Below are 14849 nucleotides of genomic sequence, written 5' to 3' on the forward strand. Positions count from 1 at the left end.
CATAATTTCCCGATGCATGCCAACTCCAAATGCCAAATACATCAGTATTTTCGTCACCAGTCTGGTATCACAGTGACAAAACTAATGCCATACAATTTTTGTTAACTGAGTTTGGTCTACATTGCAATCACACAGAAGAAATGCCTATGACAGAACAGTCGAGCTCTACGTGAAGCAAGTGTGCACCATCCCTAAAAGAGGCAGAGGGCTGTAATTCTTGCTTCTCTGATGTTCCTGTAATTTGCAGCAGTAAGAATAAGTCTGCATGCTCTACTTCTTCATAAAATACAGTTATTCAGTTACGATAACAAATCCAGAATTTGGTAAATACTGTGAATTTTACAGCCTTGTCCTGCAGAACTTGTAGATTCTCATACAGCAGTGCTCAGTTCAGAATTCACAGTTACAGCAGTAAGTTGAACATAAAACTTGACCTGCAGGGTAGTAGGATCAGACCTGTAAACATCCTCCTTCTCCACTTAACTTCAGCACCCATCACTCATTAACTCCCTGCCTTCTCTCATCCTTGCACCAAATGCATTCAGTGTGGCTGAAAGCGGAGGAAGAGCTTGTAACTTTTCTATTTCCCAAATAACTCATGTTCCTAGTTGACTTGCTAGTGAGTCGCTTGCTTAACAGGGCTGAAAACAAATTTTCTAGTTACAAGGCACCAAATGCAGAGTGACAAAGCGAGCATCCCGTGCTGCTCCACTAATGAGCTTCAGGGCTGACAGAGAGCATGAGCATGTAGGAGACAGGACAAGACGGAGAGGATAGCAATGCTGCTGAAATCAGTTCTAGCAGCAGAGCTGTATGAGTGGCAGACATGGGGCCTGCATTTCACCCTTCTTACCTGCTTAATCCTTATTCAACCTGCTGACGCTGCCAGAAAGACATGGTGCCATCTGTGCTTGTTTTTTGGTGTTTTTTTTTTTCTTTCTTTTTATGTGAACATAAACTTGGTGGTTTTCATGTCATTTCACATAGCAAGTCAAAATCTGTGAAATGAAAATTTCCAGTTGCTACCAAGCTGAATGTTGCAGTGTTCAGTGCATGAAAATATCTTGTAGGCCAGTACCTGTGCTTTGCATTCGAGTTATCTAACATCCATTTCTGCGTGTCACCTCGACATCCCTGGCAATGACTCTTCTTCAATCCAGAGCTAGTCGAGCTGGTCTTTGTGTTGTATTTCTTCAAGTTGCTCTGGCAAATGAGCTATCACCCTAACAAAATTAATACTCTTCATTTTTCTCTAGCATCTTCTGATTTTCTTAGGTCTTATGAGATGCTGCTTAGTGTCAAAAGAGAGACTTCACTGTGTCTGTCTAGTATCCAGAAGCTGAGGGACTCAGATACAGTTGAGATCATGAACAGAATGGGGTACCTCAGTGACACTGATTCATCCTTTCCTGGCACCAGCAGTGCTACCATATAACGTAGGCTAGCAGGTCTCCTTGAAGTCACTGGAGGTACATTGGTGTGGCCATTTGGGTAATCAGATGTAAGGTGTACTAGAAAGTATCTTAACAGTGGAGATCGTCTAAAGGAATTGAGCTTTTACAGCACTTACCATACAGGGAGATAAGGTTTCTAGTGTGGAAGAAGGGACTGACTCTTCCCTGCAGGTAAGTGGCTTGTGTTTCTGTTACACTTGCAGGCAGCAAGGGCTCATGGACAGTTCCCAATTCAGACGAGCAATGGCTTACAGCCAAAGCAAGGGGATGAGAATAACAACCACATAAAGCTCTGGCCCCTGAAATTCCCAGTTCAGTTTGTACACTGTGCAGATCTTGGCAACACATACCTTCTACTTACAACACTTTTGCACTTGGAAAAAAAAAATTGCTTCTCCATAAAAGAATTTCAGTTCTGCAAGTATAGGCAGGTAAGTGGCAGTGTGCCTGTGAGGGGGAGAGGGATGCTTCACCTCTCCTTAGGCCACCATTTTGGTTTTGGTCTGACAGGAGCAACAAAATGGGGATCACTTGCTCCCCTTTGGACAGCACTCAGTCAGTCCATCAAATAGATACTGGCTCTGCACCAGGCTGGATCTGAAGGAATGTTCTAAGGAATTGCATGTAGGTGCAATTTCTCAGCAGCCATATACACCCTAAATACCACCTGCTTGAACTAAACCATGTGGAACAAGCATTGCTGCTTTAGAAGTGTGCGCAGCTGTGGTCTGGCTGTCTGACATGCAGGAACTAGCACGGGGGTGTGCTTTAAGTGTAGGAAAAGGATTTATTCCTCCATCAGTTTCCTGCAGGATTTGCTCATAGCACCCAGGTTAGTGTCTGGTTATCAGGGTGTTCACTGGAGGAGTACATGCAGCGAGTATGAAATGCATTTTATAAGCATCCTTCTCTATTAAAGGTAGAGCACAGTGTGTTCGGATGCAAGCCCAGGCACAGTCCCATGTAAGATCTTGTTTACCCTTTTATTGCGAGCGTACTTGCAAACTGCTGTTTTCTCACATACGACCAGCTTTCAGTTTTATGTCGGGGGGCTGTAGGGCGGGTTCTGAAAACAAGGAGGTGAATCAGTGACCTCACAGCATGCTGTAACTGCCAGTAACCCTGTGGAGAACATGAACACACTCAACCAGATAAAGTCAGATAGAACAGAGGAAGCTCCATATAGATATATGCATATATAGATATATGATATATGCATATAGATATATGCATATAGATATATGCATATAGATATACAGCGAGGGAGTTAGCAAGCTGTAGAATAGGGACTTGGGAAAAGCTATCAAAAGGTAGAGGGTTCTTCATTTTCTTGGTCACACCTTTTCATCAAGAAATGAAGGGGCGCAGGAAGGAGGCTGGATAGCCCAGCAGAGAAGAAAGCTCGACCAAAAACATGACAGCAGGAGCTTGCAGGCTGCTCCCAGACCCTAGTGCCAGCGCAGCAGCAGTGCAGCAGAGCAGCAGCAGCAGCTCAGCACAGCACCAGAGCAGCAGCTCAGCGTAGCAGCAGCTCAACACAGCAGCTCAGTACAGCAGCAGCAGCAAAGCAGCTCAACACAGCAGCAGCTCAGCATAGCAGCAGCAGCAGCTCAGCTCAGCACAGCACAGCACAGCAGCAGCACAGCAGCAGTCTCCTGACATCTTGTGGCTCCGCTGCGGAGTACAGCAGCCCCTTCCCCCACAGCCTCAGGCACGGGTGTCAGCTGGAGCTGACCTTGGCATTAACCACAGGCACTGGAGATCCTTATATATAGCTACATTTCTCTCACAAATGCAGGGCCACTTCTTTTTCCCTCCTGTGCAAGAATGAATGGGTTTGAGTGAGCCTGCGCTTTCTCAAGTGCTTGTGTATGAGGTTTACCATGATTTACACCAAAGAGGACCCTAAATTTGCATCAAACACAGATAACTCTATGTAAGCTGGATCCCAGATTCTGCATCCATCATCCTCCCTTTTGCAGGTGGAATGAAGCCCGGATCCAAACCCAAGTTTGCTGTCATCTCCCCCCAGCCCCACATGCGCATTAATGCTCAGATCTGTATGGTTTTAGCAGAGCGTGTTCGTATCTTGTCTGAAGAATCATTCACTTCTCTCAGTTGCGATGGCCCAGCTTCAACGCTGGTTATGCATGAGCTGTAGGGGAAAGGACAGGAATTTTAAGTATTTAGTAAGGTGTATTTATTTTTAATGATTGATTTTATTTTTAAATAACATGGCTATTAAGAATGTTAAGTGTACACACATCCACAAAGCCATGCAAGGCAGTCCTAACCTCTGTCATCTGAAAGCATTGCCTGTTCGTGAAACATTCATGAAGAGTCTTTTGTCTCATCCTCTAAGTACCTGGGACTGACTCTGGACTTGCCTCAATTACTCAGTCTCAGAACCGGAAAAAAGACAAATCACAATGAATTTTTTAAGCAGGGATCAAGCTGTTTTCCTGGCGTTGGGTCCTGTCGAATCTCCTCCTTGTTCCTCGTTACACCGGGCTCTTGCTCTGGCTGAATTCGCCATGGCAGGGCAGAGGAGGCTCGGAGCAGGAGCTTTTGAATGCTGTGGCTGGGACTGGTGAGAGGTCAGGGTGCCACGTCAGGGGGTTTAAAGCAGGTGCTGGTGTGGCGCAGGAGGAGGAGGAAATGAGCTGCTCTTCCATTATTTGTGCAAGTGTACTTCACACGGTGTTCCTCAAAGTGGCAAAACACTGTACCAAGGAAAAGACACACAACCAGGAGTGACCGTTCACTCTCTGGCAGCCCTGCATGGAGGAGAAACTTCCACACGCGACCCTGCCCTGCCTCAGGAAGTGTGGTTCAAAGATGGGAAGGAAATGGGATGGAAAAGGGCGGGGGGAAGGCTCATTTACTGCTGGGGAGCTGCCACTAGACCCATGGGGAAAGCTGTGGCCAGCATTAGGGCTAGGGAGAGATTACCACTGTTTACCAAGAAGCTTAGTGGGAAACACATGGAGAAAGTCATATGGTCGGTCTGTAAGAATTCATCCATGTTCCCATTCTCCTCTCCCATTCTCTCACAGCCTGGAAGTTGCCCTCTGAGGAGACCATGCTGCAGGGACGGCAGCGGGAGGAGGCAGAGCAGACGGGCTGAGAAGCCCTTCAGGGAGCTGAAATTTCATTTTGCTCTGTGTCTGTGGGAATCCCAGCAGCACTGCACCGTGGGGAGGTAGGCATACTGCTTTGTTTACCACTGCACCCTTTCTGCTCTACCGTTTGGATACACACATCTGCAACAAGGGCTGTTAGGGGAAATTCAAAGTATTTGAAAAATCCAGCTGGGCAGTTTCAGTCTGAAGAAGTATGGAATGGATGAAGTGGCACTAAAACATGAGAGGTTTCTTCTAGTGCCCACTATTTTTCAATGCACATGGACCTTTCAATTTAAGAAACGTGCGTAAGGAACAAACTTCCATGCATTTTGTACAATGTCAGCATTTGTCATGGTCTCAACAGAAAATAAAAAAGGATTTAATAGATGCTATGTTTTATTATGAAACTTACACTACGTTTTTGTAAGATAAATTGCCCAATTTCGTGTTACCAAAATGATGGTTGAGGTTACTGTAGCAGTGACTGCAGTATAGACATACCATTTCCAGTTCAGCTCTATCAGTCCCTTTGTTAAAGTCTGCTGCTAGTATACAATTGACTATTTGTGGCTTGTGGCTACTCTCTCAAGAGAAGTTATAAACTGAAAGTGATACCAAGTGTTATACAATGGGGAAACAAATCACAAAAAAGAAGGCATTAAAAAACTAAAAAAATCCCCTTTTAAATATATATAATTATATATAAATATGTGCGTGTCTAATGCACACACGCATGCACACAGACGCATGCATGTGTGCAAATGTTTAATTTAACAAAAGAAATTACATTTTTGAAAATAAAATAGTTCCACTGCAATATTTTCTTGCTGAAAACCCAAGTCATCTGTTTATCTTGAATACTAAACAGGGTGAAGGCAGCTTGCAATTTGAGCTTCTCTGCACTGGCCAGCTGGTAGCTTAAAGCCAGCAAACCAGGAGGGGGAGGTGAATTATCCCCACTGGTTGGTCTTAGAAGCAGTCACTGTACAGGATAGCTTTGAAATGACATAATTTATGATTCACAGGAACTGTTGGGCTAATATTATTACAGATTTTTTTAAGCAAGACCAAACAGTGGCTGGAGGCTCAGCACGAGATAACCTCCATCACCATATACTGATTCAGTGCCACCTGCACAGAAACAAACGCATCACTTACTTTTTCTACACTTTCCATTTGTTTCTCTCAGTTGCCTCTGAATCGCTGTAACTGTCAAGATGCTGTAAGTGGTATTCAATTACAAACACCAGAAGTATAGGATTATGGTTAGGAAATGGAAACATCAAGCAGGTCAGGTGCAACTCCTTATAGCTCCAGAGTGTATTTAGAGGATGCCCTGCACTTGATGTGGATAAGGGAGAGAAATGTTACCTTGCTTCAGCAGCTGCTTGTGGTGAACTGGCACAATGACATGTATGGGGGCTCATTTGAATGAGTAACAAGAAGAAAGAGAAGGGGGGGGATGTGATTTATATCCATTTCATTATTTTCACTGACAAAACACTGCATATAACTGGCTCCAGCTAGGTTTCTTGAGTGAGCCTAAACCCTGGTGTGCTTGTAGCCCATGGATTACCATGTGCCATACCTTCGTGCATTGAGCCCTCACACATCAGTGCACTTTAACAGCAACATGCAACCCATTTGCCACCACTTTGAACTGGCTGTAGTGATTTCTATACTTGTCATTTGCCTGTACCCAGATCTTATGATTTCCAAACCACAGCATAAAAGCTGTACAGCTCGTAAGCAGCCATGTGGAAAAGCAATGTTGAATATATATGCATGCACCATGTCTGGAAGCATAGCCATATTTTTCTCTGAAGAATTTGTTTAGGTTACATAAAAGAAACAGGCAGGAACCCGTGGGTTTTCATTTGGTGGTTCTCCCTCTGTTCTGCTTGGCTTCTCAGCTTTCAATAGATCCCAAGGTCAGGCTGTTATTTGTTGCTAGGCCAAAGCGGCAACCTCCCACCCTAACAATGCTACTATCTTCATATCATCTGAGCTATAGGGGCCACATTGTGATGCTTTGGCAGTGTTGCTAGGGAGGTTGCTAGGTTAGACTGATGTCACTATGTGGGTTATAAATTGCCTTTACCCTGCTGGCCCTAACTTGGCCCCATAACACAATGATCTAGTAGATGGCATCGAAGTGTTGAAATGATACATCAGAGCAGCATCTTCGGACCCTGAACTTGGCAGCAAATGCACGTTGTATCTATTCAGCAAAGGAACCTACCTGCCATCTAGAGAAGAAAATAAACAATTACTTCAGATAGTACAACCAAAATAAAAATGCATCCTGTCATGTCCAGAAATTAACAAAACTCTGATGAAAAATACCCAGTTACTGACCTACATACATGCACTAAATACGAGGCTTTCCCTTAACACAGACTGTGTGCCCTCTGCATGCCCTGCTGTTGAGAAAAGGAAAGAAGTTTTATAAAGACGAAAGTGATAGCTGAGAAAACAAGGTAGGTGAACTGAGAATTTCCCAGCTTTGAGTAGTATGTGTCACAGTCTCAACTCAACTAAAATATGCCGCCAACGCCTTTATTATCACACCTGTTTATTCTAGCACAAAAGTGCCATAGCACATAGTCAAATTATTTGCATGTTTCTGGTTTATGTCCTCAAGGGACATTTTAATCATGACTGTTGCAGAAAATAATAATGGCTGAAGAATCACTTAAATGATTTTTCAATATAATAATATATCAAAATTTAGAAACACTCTGTTGCATAGAATATTGATGCACTTGTGTGTGTGTATGTGTGTGTGTGCATTTCATTTCTTTTGAAAATGAATAAATAAAAATAGATAAACATGCATACCCTTCAGAGCTGTTCTGGTTTAATAAGTAACTACATCATTAGACAGGCTTTTCTTTATGCATTATGTCTTGATATGCAGGGCTTTAGCTGCACACCTCTCATTAGTGCTAATGAAATTTATTTGGCTAAATCCCCATGCATTGTGTTGAACGTGCACCTTACTATACTTGTAATTATTTTTTAAAGACTGCCTTCATTTCAAGGCAGACAAGAACACAGCTCATACAGTGCCATGTGAGTACATAGGGTGTATACATATTTATAAATATTTTAAAAATGCATATTATATTTCACCCACAGAGCATAACATCTCTGCTGGCTGGAAACATGTATTAAAGAAGGTAACAAAAATCCAGAGGAAATGTCTTTGAAAAAATAGTTAGTACACATGGGTTACAGCTGCCTTTTAAATATTAATTTCTTGGCCATTTACAATGTGTTTTTTATTATCAAAAGCCAATGGACCATATTACAGAAAATCTTGCTTTGTAAATGCCTTTTGCGCTTCTTGGGACTGATTCTGTTACACAAAATTCAGTGATTTTCCCTCCAGACTTACACCATCACAAGCTCAAAACTGGACTTAAATTGTCACAGGGTTACTTCTTGTCCTCCTTAGTTGTCACTGTATTAAGCAGTGATCCTTGTGCATGTATCAATGCTGTTAAAAGAAGGTAAAAGATAGAGATCTGAGCCTTTGTTTAAACTGTGGCTTGCAATGCTGCAAACGTGAGCATAACTTTGCAAAGATAAGTCATATTCATGGGTGTGGGTATTTGCATAAATTAAATATGTAAAATAGTTTACAGAGCTGGAATCATACTTTTAAAATGTGGTCGTGCTGAAGGTGTACTAGTTCTGACTGGATCGTTTATAACCCCTTTTGGTTGTTGATTTCCTCTAACATTTGAAAATTGACTAAAGACTGCGCTGGCAACACATTTATCTTATTATTCCTTCTCCTGGCCTTCCCCTTTTTTTTCCTCAAGACATACAGAGTTTAGTTTAGTGCCATGTAATCCTCCGTTTCTACATGGGACTGGATAAAATGCGAAAGTACATACCTCTGAACACAGCAAATCCTGGCCTGTCTCCCTTTCAACCTGTGAACAACAAAACTTCCAATAGACAAAGGATTTGCAGAGCCCATGCATGAGCTCTAGACATCCCCATAGCCAAATCCAGATCTTTTCAAGGCTTTTCTTTAAACCCTAAAAATCAAGGGTGGAAGCGGAGGGAGAGGGAGAAGCTAGCTGCTATTAAATCCCACCAAGCAGTAGCCAGGGAGGACGGAAGAAACTGCAGGCTCAAAGCTGTATTAAGGACGATGAATTGCTCTTACTTCTTTGCAAGCCACGAGAGGATGGAGAATCTACCAGGGTGGATCCCAGTCACGGGTGTGAGTTCCTTTCCCAATTCAGAGGCTTGTCCTCTGTGACCTTGGGCACATCATTTAACCTCGCTCCATATCGCTGTTTGATCTCTGAAATGAAAATAAACGGCAGTAATGCACCAGAAAAGCTAAATGTGCTGGTGATTATGAGGAACTCAGATGAGGATGAAGGTGAGATAAATATTTTAGACAGATGAAAATAATCCTTCCTCAACTCCTGTGAAACCTTCATACATTAAACTTGGCTCCTCAGTACAAGAGACAGTATATATCCCTCAATAAACGGAATGGATTGCATTTCAGTTACCGCGGTATAATTAGGTGACTTTTTTGGGGGGGACTTGTCTTCTTGTTCCAGCGGTACCTCTCAAAGCAATGTTTCTGCATTTGCAACCCTGGCATGCAGCGCGTTCCAAGGTGACTTATTTCAGCAGAGGATTCACATGCTGACTGGAGCCATTGGTGTACATCTTTGTCTGATGATATGGTGTCTGCACTAACATGGAAATTTTCATTTCTTGGAAAGTGTTAAAATCTAATACATAAATGTTGATTTTTTTTTTAATGTGCTCCTGGGGCTTTTTCATCTACGCCAGAATTAAGTGCAAAGGGAATTTTTACAGCCGACTTGTAAATTCCTGACAAGAGGAGTTTATAATAGAAGTGTTGACATAACCTTAACTACAGTGACAACCGAAGCTGGTTTGTTAGGAAAGCAGCAAATAATTTTCTTGCAGGAAGGCAGGAGTTGGGCATAGAAGGTGAGGCAGCTAAATTTTTTTTTCCTGAGAATCCCCGGAGGCTATTGTGTGAGACAGCACGTGAAATGAAGCTGAAGCAAATCGCATAGCAGGCAGAGGAAGAAACACTCTGGAATTCGCTCATTTTCATGAAGGAGAAGGTGCAGTTATCCTCTTATAATTTTTTTTACAAGCTGCGTTTCTCCCCTCAGAGGTAATCACAAGGGTCTGGTAGCAAGTCGGTGCTCGCTTTTGGCCTTCCAGCTGGCTCTTACTTCGTTCTTTGTCCTGCAGCAGTCAGGAGTGAACTCTGGTGCCTCAGCTCCATGCCTGCACCAGGAGCAGGAACCAGCCCTTTGTTTGCAATCCGTCTGTGTCTCTTACAAGCAATAATTTTTTTAAATGCCACTAAATCAGATTTATTTCCTTGAGTCACCCACAAGAATTCAAAACCTGAGAACTTAAACACCCAGCAATAGATGGACAAGCTTTTGTGTTTGAGGCTGAGCCGTGACCTGAGCTCCTGGTCCAACAGACGTTTCTGTCACTTACATGGGAACTGAGCCTATTGATAGAAAGAGGTGGGTTTGGCTGAAACCTGAAGCAAAGGAGCCCATGTAGAGCTGAATTTAGTGCCTTTATTTCCCAAAGTCGGGGGTTTGTTTCATACTTGTCACTTCCCTCCTGTGAGTGAGGGCAAGAGGAGTTTTTCATCTCTTCTTGCAGGTGTTAAATCATCAGGGCAGAACAGAGATTGTGCCTGCGTTCACCATCCTGCAGCACAACCTGCACAGGACTGGGCTGTGGCGTTGTTCAGAAGGGGTTCAGAAGTCAGCACTTGCTCTCACCCACTGTCCCACACCCATCTGCCAGCTCCTACCCTCCCTGATTCTTTGCAATTACCTTCTAAACGGTGGCCTATTTCCCAAAATGTTTGACTAAGTCTTCTTTATATCTTTGTTGCAATTTTGCATGCAGAGAAGCAGTTAGCTCCCTGGCAACAGCAAGAAGATTTATTGTGAGCTGGCACACTCCAGAGCCATGGTAGGTGCTGGGAAGGTGTAAATGCCCAACTGCCTCTCTGTCCTGTCTGTCTGACCCCAGCATGTTTGGCAAAACCCTGAAGTAACTTTCCTGGAAACGTGGAAGGTCCAGGGACAGAATATTCAGCGTAGAGTAAATAAAATATGATACTGAAAGCAGAGAAAAGGACAGCTTTGAAAATGGGAAAGCCAGAACTAAATCCCTCAGTATTTCCTAATTATTTATGGGCAGCTATGGCCCATGGAGCTTGCAATCAAAATGCATGAGCTATTGCTGAGAGATAGAGCAACCCAACCAGAGGGTGACTGAGCAGCCCTGCTGAATGATTTCCGTGAGCAGTGATGGATTTGTAACCCTCCTTTGCACTATGGCAGGGGTGAAAGGGCAATGGGAGCTGGGCTGGCAGGGTGGCAGAGAGAAGGGAAGATGGACCAGCAACGCTGAGATCGCACAGAGGTGTGAAGGAAAGCAAAAACTGCAGATTCCTCATTTGCCCTCTCCCCATTACAACAAGATTTTTTACCCTTCCCTATATTCTGGCTTTATTTCTAATAAATACTGAAATATAATCCCCAGCTCTCAGGCACTGCCAGCAAACCTGGCAGAAATACTGCAGCTGGAGCCACGGCCATGAGCTGGAGGACGCGGAAAGCTGTCACTTTTTCCCCTGGCAAACCAAACACACATCAGAGGAGCAATGTGCCAATGAATGTCTCTGCTTTTTTTCCCAGAAAGCTCATTTTCTGTCAGGATTTCCTCCCTTGCTGAATGCCCCTGCATGAATAGAAAGCAAGCTGGCTGGTCTTTGCATGAAAAACAGCAAGAACAGGATCCCAATGCAGGTTTGCCGCAGCCACCCAGGACATCTCCTCCTGGCTCTTGGTTAGGACTGCCCTCTGCTGGGTTCCCAAACTGAGCTCAGGCTGGCCTGGGACTCGAGGCAAATGTATGGGTCAGCAACATACTGAGCTTCTGCAGGGCTGGGGTCTTGTGCGCTGCGAGTGCGCGGGAGGTGGCTGCACAGCAGGCTGAGTGCCTTTGTGCTGCGTGCACTCGTGTGCTTTCTGCGGAGCTGTTAATGGAGCTGGCATTTGGCTGTGTGCTCTTATCTCGCTGCACTTCAAAATGGAGTAATACCTCCTCACTCGGTTTCAAGGCTAAGGGATGTGTCTTGGTGGTATTTATATACATTTAGCTCCAGGTCCCTGCCTCTCACAAGAGCATATGGTATGTAGAGTAGTCTTGTACCAAAAATGAAGTGACACAAGGAGCGGAGGCTACCAGAGATAAGTAGTAGGGCTGCATTTTCCATCCCCTGCTCCTAAGTGAGACTTGTGATACAAAACGTTGTCTGCAACAAATTGGCAACATCTGGCACTGCTGTGTTTTGGCCTGTGCTTATGGGACTATTGGGAATGGTTTCTCCAAGTATTCTGTTAAATTTTGGAAGGGACTGCCTCTATAGGCAGCTGCTGTGGTCTGTAGCAGTTGTCTCAGGATACAGAGCTGATATCTAGTGTTGTTTCTCAGGAGTATTTTCCTTTTTCTATGTCCTTTTAAGCTTCTTCATTTCACTTTCTCTAAAACTGTCTTTCATAGCAAGCTGATGAGGCAGCAGCGTGTGGAGGAAGGCAAAGCCTTGGGCGGCAGCTCTGGGTTTGCCAGGGGATGCTGAGGTATCCCCTTGCTGGAGGTTTTCAAGAACAGATTCAGACTCAAAAACTACTCACAGAGGAAAATGTAGATGAATTTGAATGAAACTCAGAGCAGGATGGACAACCACACATCTTCTTCCAGATCTTCGTTATGAGGCACAGGAACTTTTTATGGCAAAAACTTTCAAATTCTGTCCAGACACTCACTTTCATGAAACGTAGGCACTTAATATCTTTGAAACAGTTCTCCTTGAAACTTGTCATCCACTCCAAACATTACTGGGACAAGGAACAGGCAGACAACATGACTGCAAAAGCCTCGTTTTCTGTGGAATGCAGATCCTGAGGGGTCATTGCAGGTTTGATTTAAATAGCGAAGGGAACTCTATAGTCTCATGGCCATAAGTGTCTCACATGTCCTGGCATTTAACACCTGCTGATGGCAGACAGGAGGGTGTCTGAAACATTCCTGGCCTTTTGTGGTCATTCTGTGTTAAATTCTCTGAGAGCTTTCACAGACTCCCATTTATGCTCTGCTTTATGGTGAAGCCAGCACAATCTGGGTCCCCTTCTTCAGGCTGTTTGCTCTTCCCACAAGCACAACCTGTCTCCGGTTCTTCACCCCATCTCTGCACATGTGCTCACTTCTGCTGTGCCTCCAGAAGCTGTTTGGAAGGAAGGGATGGGAACGCTGGCCTGGAGAGCAGAGCAGCTTTCCTAGCAGCTTTTCCAGGCTGGAAAGTGTGCAAGGGATGCGTGGCTGTGTGAACAGACAGCAGTGAGAAAGAGACTGGAAGGAGGGTGAAGGAATTTTAAAGGAATTCCTAAAAAACATTGTTTGCAAATTCAATGTTTGACTGGAAGGCTCAGGTGCTGAGGTCTGCAGAGACTGTATCTCCCTGGGGGACAGATCTGACAGCTGAGCAGATCCATCGGAGGCCAAGCTCTCTGGTTATGCAGTGGAAAACCAGAAGTCTGATTTCTGTGCAGACGTGATCACTAATTCCTTTTTTGACTCTTGGCAAGCTACTTCTGTGAACCACCACTGCTTTGGCTAAAAGGAAGAGGTGCAGCTACATGGATACGAGTGAGAGCAGAGACTTTTCCAGACCTGATGACAAATGAGAGAAACATAAGTCTGGCAGAGACCTTGAGAAATTGTCTAGTCTGGCAGTCATCAATTTTTTTAATCAAAAGACTGCCCTGGCTTTTTTTTTTTTTTTCCAACCTATACCATTGCAGAGTGCCAGCAGAATGGTTTAAATACAAAAACAACCAAAAATTTGATTTTATTCTTTAAATTGAAGAAAGGCCAATGTTGAGCAAATGTTATCAAAGAAAATTTAAAGCCACATCGTCAAAATACGTGCAAGTCCACTTGACATCACTGGTTTTCATAGATGCTTATAAACATTTTCTTTACCAGTTAATTCAACTTTGTTGAAATGTAGTGGGATCAATGCACCAGAGGAAGTGTCCCCCACACAGCTCTCAGGCTGCAGGAACTGTGCTGCAGCAGGGCTTACTTACAGATCGACCAGCAATATTACCAACTCCACCCTGATTCCAAACATTGCTTCCCTTATTAATCACCCAGAACATCATGATGTCACTATCATTTTTATTTTCTTTTATTTATTTTTTATTCTAGTATTTATTTTTTTATTTTCTCCGTTTATTTGGAATGTCATACAAAGTTCCTCTATCCAATCAAACCTGCAATGCAAATAACAATAGCAATTGCTTTGTGCTTCAAAGCATGTTGCTGTTAGGAAGAACAGTCAGAAAGAAGCCCTGTAAGTAAGGGATATAATTCCAGAAGAAAATGCCAAACAAAGATCACACCTTTTCACGATCAGCTTCTATGTGCCTGAGCAGAGGATTGTATTCGTCTACTTCTTTTTGGCTGAGTCTGTTGAAATGTGCAGAGTAGTAACACATTGCCACAGCTGCTCCACAGGCAGCAGAATGCTAATACAGTTCTGTAATGATGGTGCTATGTGGTCATCTTCTTCACATTAACTGATTCATATCCTGTACATCCAGGAAGCACTGAGCATTTTATTAGAGCTGATGAATGCACACTGACCACTCAAACACAGTGTATTCACAAATGCGTGTGTTAATGCATTCTTACTCTGCTTAAGAGAATTGACAAAGAAGGATAGAGGGGTAAATAGTTAGTATCTGTTGCACATAGGCAGTTTGTGCCATCCTAGATTCTGATAAAATTCTGTCTTTAATGCAAGAAATAACTACAGCTTTCTTTGTAATAGAAAAAGATCCTTCTGCTAAAAAAAAAAAAAAAGTTCAAAGAATATCAGTTTATCATGTAGGCAAGTACTTCATCAAGTTACCAAATAGTTGATAATGTTCATGATTCCAATCTATATTTTAGTCCAACTAAAACTTTAATTTGATAGCCTGGAAAAGACCAAGAGAAGACTGAAAAAAAAGTGTCAGATAGTTTCTGAGTTGTAGAGCATAAAAATAAACCTGAGTTATTTCATACCTGAAATAACAAGAACCTGAGCTTCCCTGATGTACTCTGTTTTTCAGAGCTGAAAGTGCCATGCTACTTCCAACATATGATCCTA

General features: G+C 43.3%; 1 long non-coding RNA gene across 1 annotated transcript; it reads right to left on the minus strand.

Annotated features, from left to right (window-relative positions):
- Positions 1-3733: 3733 nt before the first annotated feature.
- LOC118252972 (uncharacterized) lies at positions 3734-14402 on the minus strand. Its single transcript, XR_007708947.1, has 4 exons — positions 14098-14402; positions 8763-8903; positions 8485-8523; positions 3734-4177 (listed from the first exon to the last, which is right to left on the minus strand). It is a non-coding gene; the product is annotated as an uncharacterized LOC118252972 (long non-coding RNA).
- Between the last annotated feature and the right edge of the window lie 447 nt (positions 14403-14849).

Source organism: Cygnus atratus, chromosome 17 (assembly GCF_013377495.2).
Source record: "Cygnus atratus isolate AKBS03 ecotype Queensland, Australia chromosome 17, CAtr_DNAZoo_HiC_assembly, whole genome shotgun sequence".
Taxonomy (NCBI): domain Eukaryota; kingdom Metazoa; phylum Chordata; class Aves; order Anseriformes; family Anatidae; genus Cygnus; species Cygnus atratus.